At 41.7% G+C, this 21,581-nt stretch overlaps 1 long non-coding RNA gene across 2 annotated transcripts in view; it reads right to left on the bottom strand.

The window, feature by feature from the left end:
- Positions 1–2,246: 2,246 nt before the first annotated feature.
- The window catches only part of LOC128781506 (uncharacterized), a 32,836-nt gene continuing 13,501 nt past the window's right edge, over positions 2,247–21,581 (bottom strand). The window contains exon 3 of one of the 2 annotated variants that reach the window (XR_008427485.1): positions 2,247–2,436. This is a non-coding gene — a long non-coding RNA (uncharacterized lncRNA). Of the gene's footprint in view, positions 2,437–2,799; positions 2,929–21,581 lie in introns of those variants that run through there. The other variant, XR_008427484.1, reaches the window with a different exon arrangement.

The following is a 21,581-nucleotide window of genomic DNA, read 5'->3' as shown; positions in this document are numbered from 1 at the left end:
TGAGGGGTGGAGCCGATTGAAATGCACGCAAGTTCATGCTTTTCATCGGCAGGCTGCTTTTTTAATATCCAGAAATACAAGTAGGGTAGAACCCAGCATCACTGAAGAGAGGTCATTAGGAACCGTCTTGGTTGGTAGAGACAGGCGCTTGCTACAGGGGTCTGGCACCCTGGGAATTCGCTTCTGACCTGTGGAGCTTGTTTAAACTGGAGCCTCTGTGCAGATACAACACATCATTGCTCTTTCTCTGAAGACTGTACACGCAGTGGGGAAAGGGCTCCTGCTGCTTTTTAAAACTTAAAAGCTTTAAAAATCCACAGCTCTGAGTATATTCTCGTGGATGGAAACCAGCTCACCTCAATTTGCTAAATCTGGCAACCCTGCACATGGGCCACTCAGCTCTTCTGCCCGGTGTTTCCTCCTCTTGACCCATTTTCCCTTCCCAGAGTTGCTGCAGAAACCTGCTGCGAGCAAGTACAACCTGACGATATCTGTCCTGTTCAGACACCCAGATTAAAAAAAAAAATCCAAATCCTGTAAAACTGCAACCACAAATTCCTGCTTCAAAATTGGGGTGAGTTCTGCATTCTGCTGAGGGTTTAGGGGGAAAGCCTAATTTCAATTTAATCATCTTAAGAGCATACCTTCTTAATTTGAGCCTGTCTGCTTTGGAATCCCAGCTCCACCACTAATTAGCTGTGTTATTTTATACAAGTTGCATGATCTCCCTGGGCCTCAATTCCCCCATCTAATAAAGTCAGGCTAGTAATACTACTTAATTCATGGGATCATAGTGAGGATTAAATGAAATAATACTTTAAAACAGAACAGTGCCTGGAATGTGGTCGATAATAAATGGTCTTTACTTTTCATAATCCTGTATTCCTAATTAGCTGTAAGTAAATCATGTTTTGGTGTATTTTAATTACACCCGAGAGGCCATTTAATCAGATAAGTTTTTTTGGCATGCAAATAAATGACCTCTTAATCGATCTAATTTTAAGAAACAACCCTTTCTCACAAGGTTTTTGAGGAAGGTATGACAGTCCCCCTCACTAGGTGGCGTCAGAGTAGGACCTGGGAGAGTGAAACAACGGGCCTCAAAGAGCACCCCACCCAAAGTCAGCTCCCCAACTGCCACTCAGCTTCACAGGTATGGCCAATCTGGCCTGCAGGGATTTTACAAAATTCTTAAAAATCATTAAAAAATCAGGAGATTTCATATAAAAACCTGATATCCAGCCTGACAATAAACTGGCAGACACGTCAGCCCCGGGCCTGCAGCGGTGCCTCCTGTAGACCCGGCTAGCGCCCTCCAGGCCCACAGCGCCCCCAACCTCCCCCAGGCCGCCCGCGTCTCTCTTCTCTTCCGCCCCTGCTCCTCTAGGCGTTGTCGGGTGTGTAACCTCTAATTCGCACAATCCTTCCCTTTTCAGACGTGGAGGCTGAGGTCCTACGGAGAAGATGGGGCTGGACCTGGAATCTTAACACTCAGGCCAGGGCTCTTTTTTTATACCTAGTGTTGTTTCTTTCACATTTGGTTGTTTTCAGAGGGGGAATGAAGTATAAAAGCAAGAAGGAGACACAATGGGAGAACTGAAATCTGGGGGATTTGAGGGACACAATTTAGATGAGTAAAATGAGATGTGGGAAAAAGTACAAGTCAGTAGGATTTTTTTTTTCTTTTCTTTGTGGAAAAGAACTCCTTTTGGGGGTGGGCAGGAGAAATGATACAGGCTCAGTGCAAAAGATTCAAACAATATGGAAAAATACAAAGAAGAGGGTAAAGAGTTCTCATAATTCCACTTCCATTTACAACTTCCATTAACATTTTGGGTTCTATCCTTCCCGCCAGCCCTCTCTGTGTATTTATAGATACGCTTAATATAGGCACCGTTAGGGCCAAGGAATTCCTGAGAGTGTGGGGCTTTGGGATTCCACATACTCTTCATCAGCTCCTCTCCAACTAATTCTTTAACATGGCCAATTGAGAGTTTTTTCAATTATATTAAAGGACCTGAGCAAATGCAATGGCAAGCCTTTTTGCTCACTCCACCTCCCTCCAATCAGCTTGTTGTTCAGCCAACCTCTATAGGAAGTCTGGAGCTGCCAGTGTGCATGTTTGAAATTTTCCTAATTGAGAACATACCAGCTGTTCTGTACACTGATTTTTCCAGTAATAGTACTCCTGGAATATCTGTCCCTATTTATAAATACTGACTTAAAAAAAAATCTCACCTTCAAGAACATCCTTAGCACCCTGGCTGTTGTGGCTCAGTGGATTGAGCGCAGGACTGCAAGCCAAAGTGTCACTGGTTTGAATCCCAGTCAGGGCATATGCCTGGGTTGTGGGCCAGGTCCCCTGTAGGGGGCACGTGAGGGGCAGCCACACATTGATGTTTCTCTTCCTCTCCTTCTTCCTCCCTTCCTCTCTCCCTAAAAATAAATATAACTTTCTTTAAAAAAAAAAAAAAAGAACACTCTTAGCATCCGCAAGACAAGCTAGTAGTCTCTTAAACAGACTTTGCTCCACTTGATTAATGACTGTAAAGGTGAGGACTAGCTCACTGGAGCCCAGGGTGCACACTCCAAAGTCTGCATGATTGCTCATGGTAGGCATATAGGAGCGATGAGCTTCTCAACGCCTGCATTAGTCAGCTTTTGCTGCAACAATGTTACATAGCAAATAGCCCCCAGAATGTCAGTGATTTATGACAACAGACATTTATTTTTCTATCACTGCATGTGGGTTGTGCACTGCATGTGGGTTGGCCAGGCTTACCTTGGCCTTAGATTTTGGTCTGCTCCACTTGTTTCTCCTTCCAGGAGCCAGGCTGAATGGACAATGGATACCTGGGGTGTTCTTTCCTCATGGCAAGTGGTAGATATGTAGGAGGTCAAGCCAAATTTCACAAATTAATGTAAAACCTGTGGTCAGACATAGCATATGTTATATCCACCTGTATCCTATAGACCAAGTCCACAGTGAATGAGGTGGAGAAGTATATTCTACCCATGGCAAAACATGTCAAGGGTGGGGACGGAAGAAAGAATTGTGAATAAAAAATGGTATCTACCCCTGGGACCAGCCAGGATGGAGAACAAACTGAAACGTAGACAGAGACCTGCTGTTGAGCCTCATAAATGCAATTTAAAGCCACGCTGTTTAGGAATCACAGCAGCTTCATCTTGTGGGTCCCTTAATGACTGTTTGTCACCAGAGATCCTTAATGAAGCTTCCTCTCTGATTCCTTGTATTCACTCTGCCTTTATATGTAAATGCTTTATGCCCATATATATCCTTTCTCTGCCCTGTAGGGTCTTCATTTGGGTCTTTAAAAAAGATTAAACTGACCTATCAGTTTTTGAGTGTTGAGAGAACTATGTTCTCCTTTCCTTTCCCTGCCAAAGCCACACCAATAAGCAAAACTGAACTCCCTGGGAATGAGAACAATGAGCACTGCTGCCAAGCAACAAATAAGAGAGTGTTATTTTTATGTATTTTGAATCGGGTAGCATCTTGTTCCACTGTTTCCATGGAGAATCCAATTGTCAAGATTAATCAAATGCTGGAAAATTGAAATTGATGCAGACTAGCTTAGGAAGCCGTTATCCATGCTAAGATACTAAGAGAAATATTTAGATGAAACCTCTTACCATGAATCACTCATTATCTCCCAGCAATAACTGACTCAAATTAACACTTTCATGTGTGTGTGTCAACTGCTTTTCTAAAGTTATTGCAACAATATTTCATTCAAATCACAAATGTCACGTATACCACTTCCAGTATTAATCACCACTGGATGTTCCCAATGCATATGAACTGCATCAGAGTACTGCCGGCGATGCATAAGGAGTGGTTGTAAACCAGTGGTTGTAGGTGTCTCTATTTTGTTAGCATTATAATGTGTCAGTGTCTAAAGTTCTCCCCGATGATTAATAAGAGAATATCCAAGACAAATCAGAAAAAGTAAAGGAAATGGAGGGTAGTCCTATCACAAACTAATAAGAAAATGTGCGGCCCTGATGAAAGAACAGACAGTCGAGTGGAATAGAATAGGTAGGTATGATGAAGAAGACATAGAAAATGATTGGGTGAAAGCATATATGCAAATGAAGAATAAGCACATGAAAAGATGCTAAACATCACTGGTCATCAGGGAAATCAAACCCATGGTGAGATACCAGCTCCCACCCACTAGGAAGTCTATGATGTAAAGGATAATAATGACTATTGGCAAAGATGTGGGGAAATCATAACACTGTTGGTGGGAATGTAAAATGGAAAAGCCTCTTTAGAAAACAGTCTGGCTGGTTAAATATAGAGTTAACTATTTGACCCAGCAATTCCATTCTTGGGTATATACTCAAAAAACAAAACAAAACAACTGAAGACGTATGTCCACATAAAAACTCATATACAGCCCTGGCTGGTGTAGCTCAGTGGATTGAGCACTGGCCTGTGAACCAAAGTATCGCTGGTTCAATTCCCAGTCAGGGCACTTGCCTGGCTTGCAGGCCAGGTCCCCAACAAGGGGACATGAGAGGCAACCGCACACTGGTTTTTCTCTCCCTCTCTTTCTCCCTCCCTTTCCTTCTTTAAAATAAATAAAATCTTTAAAAAATTGATAACATCATTATTCATAATAACCAAAAAATGTGGAAACAACCTAAATATCTCTCAACTGATGAATAGATCAATAAAATGCAGTATGTGTATATAACAAAGTATCATTTCGCTCGATAAAGGAATAAAGCACTAATGCGTGCTACCACATGGATGAACCTTAAAAACATCATGCTAAGTGAAAAAAGGCTGTTACAAAAAAACACATATAGTGTGATTCTTATACGAAATGTTCAGAATAGGCAAATCTACAGAGACAGGAATATTCAGGCTGCCCAATGCTGTGGTGACTGGGGAAACCTGAGTGGGACACAGCCAAAGGAGGCAGGGTTTCTTTTTGGGGTCATGGAACGGTGCCAGAATTGTGGTAACGGTCGCACAGCTCTGACTACACTAAAAACCACTGAACTGTATACTTTCAATGTGTGACTTGTATGGTACGAGAACTGTATTTAAATAATGGTATTATAAAATGAGTGGGGAAAGGAGGGATATTGCTTTGGAAAATGGATTAGCCACTTGCAAATAAAATCAGTTTAGACCCTTAATCAATATTAAACTTTAAAATCGTTTCCAAATAAGCCAGAGTTAAATACAAAAAGGTTAAAAGGTACAAGAGAAAAACTAGATGATCACATGCAAAAGAATGAAGTTAGAGCCTTTCCTTATACCACATACAAAAATTAATTCAAAATGGATCAAAGACCTAAATGTAAGAGCTAAAACTATAAAACTCAGAAGAAAACAGTGGAAAGGCCTCATGGCAATGGATTTGGCAGTGACTTCTTGGATATGACTCCAAAAGCACAGGCAACAAGATAAAAAAAAAACATACATTGGACTTCATTAAAATTTAAAACTTTCACACATCAGAAGACCCTGCCAACAAACCCTGGCAGCCTGTGGAGAAAATGCTTGCAAATCATATCTGATAAGAGATAAATATCTAGAGAACCCCTACAACTCTACAACATAAAAACAAAGAAGCAGATTAAAACATGGTCAAAAGACTCGAATGGACATTTCTGTAAAAAAGAAACACGCATGGCCAATAAGCACATAAAAAGATGCTCAATATCACTAGTCATTAGGGCAAGGCCAATAAAAACTACACTGACACACCACTTCACACCCATTATGATGGCAATCAAAGATCAGACAGTAACAAGTGGTGAGGGTGGAGGAATCAGAACCCTCGTGCATGGGTGGGAATGTAAAACGGTCAAGCCATTGTGGAAAACGGTATGATGGTTCCTCCAAAAAATTAATCATAGAATTAGCACACGACCCAGTAATTCCACTTCTATTCCTGCCCACAAGAATTGAAAACAGGTATTTGAACAAATATGTGTACACCTATGCTCCTAGCAGCATCACTCACAACAGCCAAAGGTGAAACCACCCAAATGCCCATCAGTGGAAGAACAGATAGATGAAAACATGTTATAAACATACCACAAAATAGGAGTCAGCCTTCCAAAGGGCACATGCCGACACATGCTACAGCATGGATGGACCTTGAGGACGTTGTACTAAGTGAAATAAGCCAGACACAAGAGAACTGGAATAGAATTTAAAAACTCCTAAATGTTGCTGCTTTATTTCCTTCTCCAAGGAAGGAAAAGTTTCAAACTTTTCTCTTATTACAGTTCAGTGATGCTTGCAAGGTGAGGTCAGATAATTATGTGAACTGTTTTAAAATTGAGGAGAGTTATGTTTACCGAGACGTATAATTTAATATACCTACTAGAACTATCTGGGAACCGATTTTTTTTTAAAGGGAATCCAAGAAGTATATGTAAAGGTTAGTGTCCCTGAGAAATGAAAAGGGGTAGTGGTCTAACACCAGCCCAGGCAGCGGGTTATGAATCATCAGCGCTTTGGGGAGGAAGTTGAAAGAATTGAACCCCCAACTGCAGGCAGCTCTCCTCACTGCTGAGGGCCACAAGAAGGATGAACCTACATCGATGTTAGGGTCCTTCTTATTGGAATCAGTGAGGGCCAATCGCTAGCAGCAGGCAACCCAAAACATGCTGATCACTCAGGAAGAATGAACCTGTGTGGGCAACACCTAGAACAATAGCCTGGAGCAGAAAGTGAAAACTCCAATGTGGGCAGGGATCTGCTGGTGAAGTAAAAGGAAAGACTCAGCACTTGACTTAGGTGGGACCAGTAGGAGCCACCCATAGATCCTTCTCTAAAACACTCCCTGCTACATATGATGGACCAGAATCTGCTCTAAAAAACCCCAAAGAAACAAACAAAAAAAAACACCAGAAAATTGAGACAGAGTCCTAGGTTGTCTCAAAATATATTGAGGCTCATTGGAGCAATTTTATCTTAGACCCAGAGGGACTCAAATTCCTTTCCTAGACAATCAGTAATTGTTCCACCTGCTGGCTACTTCCTGGGCTACCAAACACTCAGGGTTAAGTGTGTTTTGGTGATAATAGTGAGTTGTTGACACCACTTTCTGAGGATCAGTTTACCCAACTTATTTTCCTAAAATCAAGTTGGGGTTTAGTGAGGGCAAGAGGAGGCCAGGAAACGAAGAGGATGAAAAGTTCAGAGAGGGAGGTGTGGGAATAGGACCAGGAAGGAAGTGAGGAAGAAAAGGCAAGTTGGGCAATGGAAAGGGAGGGGTAAAAAAAAAAAGAGGTGTACCCACAAGATTTTTGTTTAGGTGGACGTGCCTCACAACCCTCACACGGCAAGAATACTATTCAAACCTTGACTTTGTGTCCACCACATTCTACTTACCATGTGTCTAAATTTTCACCTGTACTATAGAAGATGGATTTCTGTCTTCTATTTAGACAACTATTTCAACACATCAGTGTATTGGTTTTTTATTTATATGATTCCAAAAGACTGAAACAAAAATCTCATTTGACTTAATTTTTCCCCTCATGAAATAAATGTGGTTGCACAAAGACCCAGATAAGTCTCTTCCATTTTGGGGGAATAATGCCTTGTTTGGTGGGCTGGCATTATTCCAGATAATGCTGTCATGGCTGCAGGCACCCATGACGGTCCAGAAATGGTCACAAACTTGGATGAAAGCAGAAATTGGCTTTGGAACAGAAGGGAAATACCTGCCCTAAATAGCTAAAACAGTCTTGAAAAAGAAGAACAGAGTTAAAGGATTCAAACTTCCTGATTTCAAAATTTTACACAAAGTTACAGTAATCAAAATAGTGTGATATTGGCATAAGGATAGGACAATAGATCATTGGAATAGAGAGTCCATAAGTCCATAAACAAACATACGTATTTATGGACAACAGATTTTCAACAAAGGTGTTAAGACCATTCAATAAAGAATGGTCTCTTCAACGAATTGCTGGGACCCTGGATATCCACATGAAAAAAGAAAAATTCTGGACCCCTATTCTCATACCACATATGAAAATTAACTCAAAATGAATCCACAACTCAAATATAAGAGCTAAAATCATAAAACCCTTAAAAGAACACACAGGGTAAGTATTTATGACCTTGGATTTTACAATGGATTCTTAAATATGACACCATTCTCAAAAGGAGAATGAATAACAACAAAAATTGGATAAATTGGACTTTAAATAAAAATAACTTTTGTGCATCAAAGGACATTATCAAGAAAATACAAGCCATCCTAGAGAATGGGAGAGATTAGTATATGATAAGGAGCTAGTATCCAGAATATATTTTTAAAACTCTTAAAAGTTAAACAATAAAAAGACAAACAACCCAATTTTTAAATGGGCAAAGGACTTGGATAGACATTTTTCCAAAGAAGATGTACAAATGGCCAACAAGCCATTTTTAAAAAGATTTTTAAAATTTATTTCAGAGAGGGGAAAGGAGGGAGAAAGAGAGGGTGAGAAACAGCAATGTGTGGTTGCCTCCATCATGCCCCACACCTGGGACCTGGGCCACAACCCAGGCATGTGCCCTAGATCAGGAATCAAACTGGCGACCCCCTGATTCACGAGCCAGCACTCAATCCACAGAGCCACACCAGCCAGGGCCCAACAAGCATTTTTAACAATGTTCAACATCATTAGTCACTAGGGAAATGCAAATCAAAACCACAGTGATGTTAGACCCCAAACCATACAAATCCTAGAAGAAAACATAGGCAGCAAAATCTCAGACATTGCTCGTGGAAATTTTTTGTCAGATATATCTCCCCAGGCAAGGGACGCAAAAGAAAAACTAATGGGACTACATCAAACTAAAAAAGTTTTGCACAAGAAAGGAAATCCACAAAATAAAAAGACAACCCACTGAATGGGAGAACATATGTGCCAATACATCTGATAAGGGGTTAATATCCAAAATTTATAAAGTACTTACAAAACTCAACAACAAAAAAAACAAACAACTCAATTAAAAAATGGGCAAAAGACCTGAATAGACACTTCTCCAAAGAGGACATACAAATGTCCAGGAGACATATGAAAAGATGCTCAATGCCGCTGATCAGAGAAATGCAAATAAAAACCACAATGAGATACCACTTCACAGCAGTCAGAATGGCCATCATTAATAAGTCAACAAACAACAAGTGCTGGCGAGGACGTGGAGAAAGGGGAACCCTTTTGCACTGTCGGTGGGAATGCAGACTGGTGCAGCCACTGTGGAAAGCAGTGTGGAGACACCTCAAAAAATTAAAAATGAATCTGCCCTTTGACGCAGCAATCCCACTACTGGGAATACATCTGAAGGAACCTAAAACACTAATTCAAAAGAACATAAGCACCCCTATGTTCACTGCAGCATTATTTACAATCGCCAAGAAATGGAAGCAGCCCAAGTGTCCATCAATAGATGAGAGGATAAACAACTATGGGACATTTACACAATGGAATTCTACTCAGCCATAAAAAAGAAGAAAATTTTATCCTTTATAACAGTATGGATGGACCTGGAGAACATTATGCTAAGTGAAATAAGCCAGTCAGAGAAAGACAACTACCATATGATTTTACCCATATGTGGAATCTAAAGAACAAACTGAACTAAGAAGCAAAACAGAGACAGACTCATAGATGGAGAGCAGATGACAACTAGTTGCGGGGGTGGGGGGAGGCTAGGGGACAGAGGGATTGAGAAAAAAAAAAAAGGATTTATGGACATGGACAACAGGGTGGTGATTGCTGGGGGGAGGAGGGTATAAGGGGACTAAATGATAATGGGAAAAATATATATAATAAAGATTATATATTTACAAAAAAACCACAGTGAGGTACCTTAGGTTTACAGTTGTATGTGAAGCAGAATTTACTTTTGTATAATTATTTATTAATTGTATTATTTTCCATACAAACAACTGTAAACCTATTTTTGCCCACCCCTGTATATACATCTCCATCTTTTATGTTTTGGAGGATTGAAAACTGTCTTCTATCATTTGGTCATATGTCAGATGAATGCATTTCCTAAACTGGAACACAATCACAACTGGTCAGTCAAGCAAATCAAGAATTTAGTCCCAAGACGTTGTTTCAATTGCTATGTTGGTGGAGGCAACGACGAGCTAGGGCTGAAGATTATAAGAGGTGGGGGAAAAGGGTGCATAGAGACTGGGGAACGACTTGTTAGTAAACTGGCAGCATTGACACTCATCAACAAAGCTAGATCTGAACTCCTCCACCCCCCTCTTTTTGGGAGGGGGAGACAACCCATGCAGATCCAGGGCCTCTAATGTTATTTAAATGTTCATATAATCTTTATCACAATGTTTTTGTTTTGTTTCGTTCTGTTTTTCCCGTCTTCCCTGACTCCTGCATAATTACAACCAGGTAAACCAGTTCTCCACCCAGAACCATTATGAAGGAGGCAGCCTGGAATCACCTTGAAAAAGAAACAAAGATATGATTCAGCTAGATGATCGCCACGCTTGCCTCTGGGTAAAATATAAGAGAATATGCTTTGGATGGGATTAGAAACAAAAGATCAGAATAAGCATTTCTTTAATCTCTTATGAGAATAAGAATGTTGAGCATCTCTCTAGAACTTTCTATCCTAGTAATAGAATGGCCAAATATTCCATGGTCTCTTTCCCTAGTATTTTGTTTTCATTAGCTATATATACATAAATTTAAAAAAATAATATTAGCCCTGGCTGGTGTGGATCAGCGGATTGAGCACTGGCCTACAAACCAAGGGGTCGCTGATTCAATTCCCAGTCAGGGCACATGCCTGGGTTGGAGCCAGATCCCCAGCTGGGGGCATGCAAGAGGCAACCACACATTGATGTTTCTCTCCCTCTCTTTTTCCTTCCCTTTCTCTAAAAAGAAATTTAAAAAATAATATTAAAAAGTTCAAAATCACTCCTCCTTGCCATCCAATCCTACTGTCTAGAAGCAACTGCATTCAATAAAAACTTTTGTTTATTCTTTTATTGGCTGCATGTTCCTAAATAATATGCTTACTATGTTAATACCTGATTTGTCAAATTTAGACAATTTAGAGCTTTCTGAATCAGACCTTGTCAAGTCACAGAAATAAAACTCTCATCAGAGGACTTACTAGGGAAAATGCAACACAGCTATAAAGGGCTTGGAACTATATTTCTCAATTGGGGGTGATTTAGCTCCCCAGGGAACATTTGCCAATGTTCTGACAAGGTCTAGAGACATTTTGTTGTCACAATGGGGTGGAGGCTGCTTGTGTCTAGTGGGAAGAGCCTGTCCATGAATATTGCTAATTATCTTATGATACACAGGACAACCCCTATAACAAGGACTCATCCAGCCTGAAATGTCAGTAGTGTTGAGGTTGAGAAAACTTGGATTAGAAGACTTGGAAGGAAAACCTGGGGAAGGGGAGGCAACCCTAAGATTAGCAACTGCAGGAAGCCACTACCACCTCCAGAGCCAATGGATCAGTGGAAAAAGGCAGTGTTAACAGAGGCCATCAGAGAGAGCAACAAACCAGGCTGGATGGCTTGGCAGGGGCAGGGAAGAGAATGGTCACAGGGAAGAGAATGGTCAAGACCACAGAGGAGAAACAGCTACCATCAAGGCAGAGAGAGTTGGAAGGAGAAGTACCCTGGCTTCTCCTTCACTCTCACCCTCCGGTCCTTTGGCACTTCCATTGGCTGAACTCAGCCAGAAGCCAGTCGTCAAGGCCAGGGTAATTCACAGAACTAGCCATGTGCAATAGGAATCCAAGAGAGGAAAGGCAGGGAATGAATTTGAGAGCAAACAGGCAAATACCAAGCACACCTTCCCACTGTGGAAGATACAGATCAAACTCTATTCAATGACCACTTCCCTTAATACTGTTTTCTGTAGATAGATAAGTAAGACAGATGGATAGATAGATATCTCTTACACATTTTATTTATGTTTATATTATAGTTAGATCATTGAGAATGTAGACTGTTTACTCATATTATTGATGTTAATCATAATGTGACAACCATTTCATGTTGTAAATGTTATTAATCATAATCAGGTTTCCTTTCTTGTACAACATTTTGTTTTTCTTGGAGTTAACAAGAGCCTCTTTTTTGTTTGCTTAGTTTTGTGTACATAAATCACTAGTTATTCCCAAATTCCCCATTAGGTTTATAAGTCTTCTTTAATATTGGTTTTTATGCAAATACATTGTCTATTAGTTTCTTTTTTTTTTTTCATTGATCTCCTTTCTGTAATTCTCTCTCCTTTAGCCTCTGTCCTTGGAAGATAGCCATAAGTTTCCAAATCTTTTTCTTTTAAAGACAGTTTTACCTCTTTTTGGTCTGTCTGTTGGTATCTTTCTGTAAATGACATTATTTTCCCTAATGAGAAAGCCACACAATAAATGACCAGTCCCTTTCATAGGGTCTATTTCAGAATTAACAGTGGTCCCAGTCCACAGATGGGAAGCCCTGGTCTCCGTAAATCAAATCCAAGTATCTTGCCTTTACTTTCGTGGCTGTGCTGTCCATGCCCTGCCCTGATGCCCAGTACTCTGTTGGTGTCCTCGTCCCTAGCTATTGTAAGTACTGCTGCCAATGGCTCAAACTCATACCTTTCTCTGGAGAATAGTTCTTGGCCAATGGGAGCTACCTTAACTGGGAAATGCCTGGGAGGCCATACACTGCCCCCCTTAGTCTCTGCTTCTGAGAACCCAACCTAAGACAATGGCCAACATTTTTTTTTGGCTTTTTAGCATTTGTTGCCCCTTCCTAATAGCAGCAATTTCTTTTTGGGAAATGACCTTCCTGCCCCCCTATTGTGGATAGTCTTGACATGACCGCAAACCTAGGTGCCTGCCCCTCCATCACGGAAGCTGAAAGGGGTTTGGGAGGGCTCTTTCTAGCAGACCCTTCCTCTCATGGCTTTGGCACAGCAGACCTGGGCACGTGACCTAAACTCAACCCATTTGACACTCTCTCTATGGATTATGAGTATTGAGTGAGTAATACAGAGATAGATGGGCTGGTTGGAGTTCATTTATTTTATCACAGGCTACTGCTAACCTGTTTCTCCTTCTTAGCCTTTCTGTTGTTCTTGCCTCTTAGCTTCCAACACCTTGGTTCCTGCCCATTTTGAAGCTATTTGGTCAGCCTTTTGTCAGTGCTTTAAATCCTTGCAGTAACTTCCCTTTTGTGTAAGATCGCTCACTTGGGTTCTCTTGCTTGTAACCTAAAGAGTCACAGCAGTACAGTTATCTTATCTTCTTTTGTCTAAGTGTAGAGAAAGAAGATCTGGGAAGAGGTCACTCATTCACAAGAGGGTAAATTCAGGGTTTCTGAGTTTACTGAGAAAAAGCCTACCTGGAAAGCTCTCCTGTTTCAGTGAAGAGGTAGGAATTTAAAAAAAAAAAGAAAGAAAAAAGAGGTAGGAGTTTAAAAAGCATCTCTCAACTGGTTAATTCTACTTTGATCCTATGGCAGATGCTGAATTAATTTCTCCTCTTAGGAAGCTGGTGTCTGGCTTTCAGCCTCAAAACTATGCATCTCAATCTGAAACCTCATCTTTGTTGGCATTTTTCCCTTTCTTATATGTTGATGCATTTTTCCATATCTTTTCCTATATGTTCATGCAACAATCCTGAAAATAGTGCAATTCAACTGCATGAAGCCAAGCTGTACTTCGTAATAAAAATATCTTCTCAAGGCAAAGCATTTTTTTTATAAGTGGAATTTTTATCCCAAAACTGCTCAGTTTTTTGATTATAGTGAAGGAAATGAGCTCCACAGAAAAACCAAAATAGACACACATGACTCCAGATGAATCTAAAGACAACCCTCTCGTCTGAGTTACCAGGCAACTGTTTCTCCAAGGATGTTGTCATTTTAATTTTATAGAATAACCAGGCACGTGATTTTCTGACTCAAGAGATTGTGGGATAATAATGAATTCATCTTTTAAGATTTAAAAAAATATATAAGCAGAAGCCTCCCCCTGGCATGGTGCATGTGTTGCTGTTTCTGTCCATCGCAGCGTCTTTGTTGTGTGCCTTCAAAGCAAATAGGTTTTCATCCGTTTGGGATGTTTTTTGCTGGATCCTGCTGCACGTGGGGATGGATGAAAAAAAACACTAGAGGTGCTGATTTGTAGCTGCTTCAGTTTCTGACCCCATGGTTATTAAGGTATTTCATCCACAGGGAGCTAAAGAAAAAACTGCACGGAAACATTACCTAAAATAATAGTTACGGTAAATTCCCCCTTGTGCCCAGAAGCAAGGTCACTGCAGATAGGTAAACAAACTATTATTGGATAAAGAGGTGGACAAAGACACAGGGCACACGGAAGACTGTTTTCATCAATATTTGAAACTGCAGTAACACAATTGTCTGTTGGGAGCTTGTGTATGAAATCACAGAAAAGACGTTTAGAAAAAAATTGCATGCTAATTTTCCTTTTTTTTTGTCTGTACCATATGTTACTCTTTATTCATGCACTCACTAGTGAAAGCCTAGTTTGTGCAAGGGTCTCTGATAGGCACGAAGCTACTCCAGTGAAAAAGTCCAGAGTCCCAGCCTTCAATGTGTTTACCCTCTAGAGATGGAAAGAGACTTGTCAGCAACTCTTGACCAGTGATAACAGAATGAAAACAGTAGCATTTGCTGTCTGTGCCATTACAAGTGGCCCACTACTTAAGGCTTTTTGAAATTGTTAAATATATTGTTTATAGTATAAGCTTGTTATATTTTATCAGTCGGGGTCCTTGGCTGCCCACAGTGGAAACTAACTAAACAAAAAAGGAAGGTAGCAGAAGGATGTCGGGAGAATCCAGTCTGTATGGCCAGGCATGGAAAAGGTACAGCCTAAGTCGCTCCAGGGGGCTAGCTATCAGAAACCCCAGGGGCAGCCACCCTCCAGAAGAGTGTAGTCAGCAAACCACCGCTGCCTGTAAGAAATCACCTCCAGGTATCACTCCCTCCAAATTCCAGTCTCTGGTGGAGAACACTTCATTAATCCCGAATATTCAGGCTCTCTATGTTGGGTGATCAGGGAGGACCTTCCCTTTAGGAAGCTGCCACTACTTTCCACCAAGACCACCTATGTGAGGGATTCCCCCAAATAGAGCTCAACAAATGCGAGACTGGGGTTACATTCTAGAAGCAAAGGGAAAGAAAAGCCAATTGTCCACTACATGTAAACCTTGGAATCTGAAAATCTAGGTACAATCTAGACACAATGAAGACAAGTTTTAAATGTCATTAGGAGAGAAATTATAGGAGACTGGTGACAAAATCATCTACCTCAAGTCTTTTATTTTATAGTTATGGAAACCAACACCTTAGATAACTGTGACTTTCTACTGACATCCAGCTAGTTGGCTGAAGAAAGTGGATACTGTTCAGACTCTCACTCTCTAATTGCCACACTCTTCACTGTTTCATATGCAGAGCTGACACACAGTGTTCTGGCTGCGTCAGTTGTTACAATGTTGAAATACTTTGAGCCAGTTGGTAAGCAGCCGCTGCCCAGTTCCACTGGTCCAGAGGATGCTGTGTTCCACCTCCCACCCCATTTTCTGCCTGGTTTCCCCTCCAATAGCCAGCACCTGCAGCTCTTCAGCAGCTGCTCAGCCACAGGCACAGAAAGCCAGAAGTGCTTGAGGAGTTATATCCTTCCCCCGAGGCCTTTAAACAGTAACTAAGACATGGTAAGATCCCTTGCCTTTTTTAAAAAAAGATTTATTTTTAGAGAGGGGTAAGGGAGGGAGAAAGAGAAGGAGAGAAACATCGATATGCAAGAGAAACATCAATGGGTCAGTTGCCTCTTGTATGCTCCCAATTGGGGCCCGTGTACCCTGCCTGACCTGAATCAAACTGGTGACCTTTCAGTTTGCGGGACAATGCCCAACGCACTGAGCCACACCAGGCAGGGCTCCCTTGCCTTTTGTGGGGAGAAATGTGCGGCAGAGCTTATACTCCAGAGTTGCTCTGTGGGATCAGGCTAAGGCTATACCTTCTGAAGGACTTGAAGTGTCAACTTGACTGACACACAATGTCTGCTCCATTCACAAAGTTTCCCAGTTTCTGGGAAGACTCAAGTACACAGGAGCAGGTCCCTCTCAGTCACGTGTGAGTCACGTGAACATATTACTTTGCTCATGGTTGTCTGGACTAGAGATAGGCGCCTCACCTAAGCCGGGCCAATCAGGTTCTCTGCCCAGAAATATGGAACTTAAACTAAGGGACAGAGGGGCTGGGACTTGTTCACTTGAATAACCGTAATGGCCTAAGGGGAAGGTCCATGAACACCTGGTCCTGCCCTATCCGGGGCTTGGATATGTAACTCATTAGTAGCTTTCCAACAAATTCCCATTTTTGCCTACATTTGCTAGAGTAACTTTCTGGGGTTTTTGTAACCAGAAGACTTAACTAATATGCTATATTAACTTCTGGACAAAGCAATACTTGTTTGTCTTGTTCACGGCCTCCAGCACCTAGCATAGTACCCGGCACAGATTAGGCACCCATGAACATGTGCTGCCTCACTGAACAGCTCTCTGCAGGAAAGGCAAAAGGACTTTGCATAGACATGTACACACACACACACATACATATACATATATATTTGTATATAAAATTTGGGCACATGTAAAGGCTTGAAAATGGGAAGATTAAGGCAACAGAGTAATTGAATTAAGATCGTCATCCTTTTGACAACAAAAATACCACGGGCCTGTGTTTTCAAAAATTGTTATATTTGTGTTATAAAGATTTTTAAAGACAGGAAAGCTGAGGATTAAAGAAGCTACAGTGGCTGATTATGGACTGAGTCATGATTGAGAGGAGAGGAAGATTACTATAAAGGACATGATGTGGCAATCTGAAAAACCCAAATATGTGCTGTATATGAGGTAATGTCATTATTTCAGTGTTATTTTTCTGGGATTTGGTTATTCTATTGGGGTTATTTAAGAGAATGTCCTTGTTCTTGGGAACGACATACTGAAGTATTTAGGCGTAAAGCTGCATGAAGTCAGCAACTTCCTCCCATATGATTTATCAAAACTACTACTGCTAATAGTAATAATCAATGTATATTCCATACATATGGAGAGGAAGAAAGCAAGTAAGTTAAATGTTAATAGGTGGTGAACAAGGATGGAGGTGTATAGGAGTCCCTGTACTACTTCAATTTTTCTGTAAGTGAAATCATTTCAAAGTAAAAGTGAAAAATGAAGACTCATTTCTGAGAGGGAACTTATCAGAGTAATAGAAATGCTTTAAGACTGGGTTGTGGTAATGGTTGCACAACTCAGTAAGTTTACTATAAATCATTGAATGACACACTCAAAGTGGATAAAAATTTTGGTATGGAAATGATACCTTAATAAAGTTATCTTTTAAAGAAAGATTGCCTCCCTCTCTCTTCCTTTCACTGGCCACTAATTCTGTGGCTTCTCACTAGGATGAGCCTCACTGACTGGCCCTCCTGTCACCTGTCCCGTCAGAGGCTAAGATGCTCTCTGATCGCTACTGGCGGACCCACAGCCAGACCTTCTCAGGGAGAGCTCAGCCTTGAGCCTGCTCAGACACATCCATGGAAGCCTGCAGCTCTGCTCTTGGACCCCAAAGTCTCCCCAAATGACTTACCCACATCCCCTCAGACACCCTCCCGCTTATCTTCTACACGGCAAACATCGTGTCTTAGCATCCTCCTACCTCAAAACTTAACAGCTTTGCATTGTTTTTATTTATTTTTTATTTTTAGCTCTTACATCTGAGTAGTATTTTATAACTTTATGTGGCTTTTGTCCTTTTAGGTGAAGAAGAGGTTTTTTAGATTATTTATTTATTTATTTTTAGAGAGAGGGGAAGGGAAGGAGAAAGTGAGGGAGAGAAACATCAATGTCTGGTTCCCTCTCAACCACCCCCAACTGGGGACCTGGTCCACAACCCAGGCATGTGCCTTGACTGGGAATTGAACCAGCAACCCTTTGGTTTGCAGGCCCACACTCAATCCACTGAGCTATGCCAGTCAGGGCCAGTTTTGCATTCTTATCTGCAAGTGTTCATTTGCAGAAACTGACTAAAGTCTCTTTCAAGCAAAAAGGGATTTAATGTAGGGGAATAGGAGCTTACAAAACTGTGGGAAAGGCTAAGGGGAGTGAGTTCTAGGCTGGGTCCCTGGAATACTCTCATGACATGACAGAAGTGGCCCACCCAGAGAGCTGTCATCTCCAGCGCAAAGTGGGGAAGCAGGGAGCTGGTGCTTGTATGGTGGGTCCCATAACACACTACCTTAGGTGCAGTCCGGGGATGAGGACATTACCACTGCTACCTTGTCAGTTCTGGAGTGATGCTGCATCTCCTAGATCTGCAGTGACAAAGACAAAAACAAAACAAAACAAAACAAAACACCAATATCCTACCCTGGCTGGTGTGGCTCAGTGGACTGAGTGCCAGCCTGTGAACCGAAAGGTCACAGGTTCAATTCCCAGTCAGGGCGCATGCCTGGGTTTCAGGCCAGGTCCCCAGTAGGGGGTGTGCAAGAGGCAATGGATATTTCTCACACATTGATGTTTCCTTCCCTCTCTTTCTCTCTTCCTTCTCCTTTCTAAAAATAAATAAGTTGAACAAAACACAAAAAAGTTATATCCTGCTAGACCCTCTTAGAACATTGGACTTTTGGACACCAAAGCATCCTAGACCACGCTCCTTACCAGAAACTGCTGAAACAGTTAAAGTGTAGCCCTGCCTCATCTCTACCTTCTAAATCTAATCAAGCATGGCCTATGAGTATGTCTGTAAACATTTATTGCTTAAAGAAAACAAGTCAAACAACTAGGCATTAACAATGAACATTTAAACCCTGTACAAGTTAATGCTGAGGAGCCATAAAAAATTAGGAGCTGGAGGACCACCTGGGAGCACTGAAACGAGAGAAAGGGACTCCAAGAGTCCGGTAGAATTATGTCTTCCCTTTCTTTCCCTGTTGTGCTCAAGTTCTTCAGTATCGACTGAGTATGTGTGTTCTCTGGAGGAAAAACAAATTGGAGGGCTTCTTCCTTTTGTTCATACTTTTTCTTCATCCAAGATTCCTCCCAACTAATTAGCTTATCTTTGTTTCCTAAATATAAAATATTTAATATACTAATTAGTGTTAAATAGCTGTAAGGGAAAAACCTTAATTCAACCTGAAGTAGGAGGTGTCTGAAATAGATATCAGGTTGGCGATCACATTTTCACAGCTAGTGAACCTCTGGGCACCATCCCTGATTTCCCCAAGTTATATTCAGCCTAACTCCATTTCTTTCCTGGCTTTCCTAACAGCTCTATGCTCCGTACCCCCATTGCCTAATTTTGATCTCAGTTAGAAATTATAGCCACTGCAATTTAGGAATTTTGCCTAAATGAAGAGAAAATGACTGCACTCAAGATACAGACTTTTTTTACACTGCTTAAATGAACTAGTCCCAGAAGTAAGGAGAAATAATTTGGGGGATACAAGTTAACAAATTAAGCCACATATGCTGGTGCTACAACTCTTCCTGAGCATCTTGAGAGACAAAGCCAGAAATTTCACCTCCAGGAATCGGGTTGTTGCTGTCACCATAGAAAATGAGGCCAGCAGGAGGGTGTTCTCAGGCACAAAACAACTGCTTGTGCTGGTGGGGGCTTCTCTTGAATCATCAGACAACATGTGGGTGTTAACTGTAGCCGTCAAAACTGGCAGAAACCCAGAGGAAAAAAGTTGGGTGGCTCTATCTCCTGCTTATTAGTGGACAGTCTGCGGTTACTTTGAAGTACTTTTGAAAGTTCAGGCAAACAGAGTAAGCCCTTTAAAGGATGTGCAGGCAATGCAGCTTCATTAGGAATCCTGGGAAAGCCAGAGGCTTAGGAATGGGGCACATGGACCCAAAGAAATTGCTTCTGTGGATGTAGAAGAAATGGACTTGACCCATAAGAACTGTGAAATGTTTTCATTTTCTGCCACTGAGAAGGATCTCTGACAAAGGTGTTGTGTGAACTTAATGACAGAAAACAGTCTACGAAAGACACCTTAATATCTAAGGGTGTGGCAGCTAATGAGAAAAAGGCCTTCCCTCTGAGACACCAAAGCATTACTTCATTTTGCCCTAGGGTGGCATCAAAGCAGAGAAACCGTCCGAACAAGAGCAGCACACCCACTTACACTGCTGTTTATTAGCTGTGGGCCTGTGAAAACAAAGCCACGTCCTCACTTGACTGTGGAAAGCTGAAGACGGCAGGCTCTTCCATAGGTGTCTTGATTCCGCCCTTGCAGCAGGGAGACATGGCACCATTTATTAAGATGTTTTATTTCTTAAATGTGCCAGGCACTCTACTAGGCCATCATTCACACACAGTCACAAAATCTCCTGGACGATTCAGGGAGACAGGTATTATCACCACCCACTTTTTCACAACTGAGGAAACAGCCTTGGAGAGGTTAAATGACTTGCCCTAGAACACCCAGTGGGTGGAGGGCAAAGATAGAACACAACTCCATCTGACCCCAGAGCTCAGGCTCTTGGCTGCAGGGAAATGCCTAGAAAAACTGAGGTGTTCGCTACGTTTCAGAGTGGTGGGGAAGATGTCCACAGTCTGTCCCTCACCTCCCTTGCTACTTAGTAGCATTTCCTTGCAAAGCATGGTCACCAAATCAGCAACATCAGCATCTCCTGGAAGTATCCTAGGCTTGCAGAAACTCAGGCTGCACCCCAGACCTACTGAGCCAGTCTGCCCTCCGAAGCTGGAGAAGATCTGACCACCTTCCTCACTGGTCCATCTATTACAGGCCTTCAGTGAAGTGCTAGCTACTCTGTGGCAGGATGCAAATCTGAGAAACTTTTTCTGTGCCTTTTGTCAAATCTGACTTTTAAAGGGTATTCTGCTTGCTTAAAAAAGTGTCATTTCCAAGTGACCCCTTGCCAGAACAGAAATCTCCCTCAAATCAGCCGGGAGAAGAAGCAAGGGAGTATTTAAGGTTTTGCTAGTTAGCCTCACCAGCTGCATTTACTGGCACCTCAGTGGTAGAAGGTAATGCTAAATATTAACACCTAAGAAGATTAGCAGAAATTGCAGGAGGAGGATTCTCATTGGGTTAAATGCCATTTACTCCCAAATCTCTTCATTTTAAGGGAGCCTCAAAGAGTGCTTGGGGAGGGGTGTCATGGTGGAAGTGACGGTGTCTGCAATATACATCATACCTGGAGTCCAGGTCTCCATGCAACAGACAAGTACTAGCTGCCCTCACCAAAGTGCTTCGCCTCTCCCAGTGTGGTTTTCACTGACTCAGTCTGACCCAATGGGCTATGTTCCCTCTGGTTTATTTTTGCTCTTAGGCGCTCCACCAAACCTCGTGGTTCTTCCAAATGTAAGAAAAGATATTCTATTTTATGTGTAGCCAGCTGATGGGGAGTGGGGGCCCTTTCAGGCTCCCCAGCACCGGAAGAATATAGCCTCCTTTCTGGCTGGGGAGCCAGTTGTCTGGTCCTTCCATCTTCTGTGTCATGATGTAGTTTAATTTCTAAAAACAACCCA

This window comes from Desmodus rotundus, chromosome 8 (genome assembly GCF_022682495.2).
Source record: "Desmodus rotundus isolate HL8 chromosome 8, HLdesRot8A.1, whole genome shotgun sequence".
NCBI classification, from domain to species: Eukaryota; Metazoa; Chordata; class Mammalia; order Chiroptera; family Phyllostomidae; genus Desmodus; species Desmodus rotundus.
Note: the sequence above shows the minus strand (reverse complement) of the source record. Positions and strands in the feature narration are given on the sequence as shown.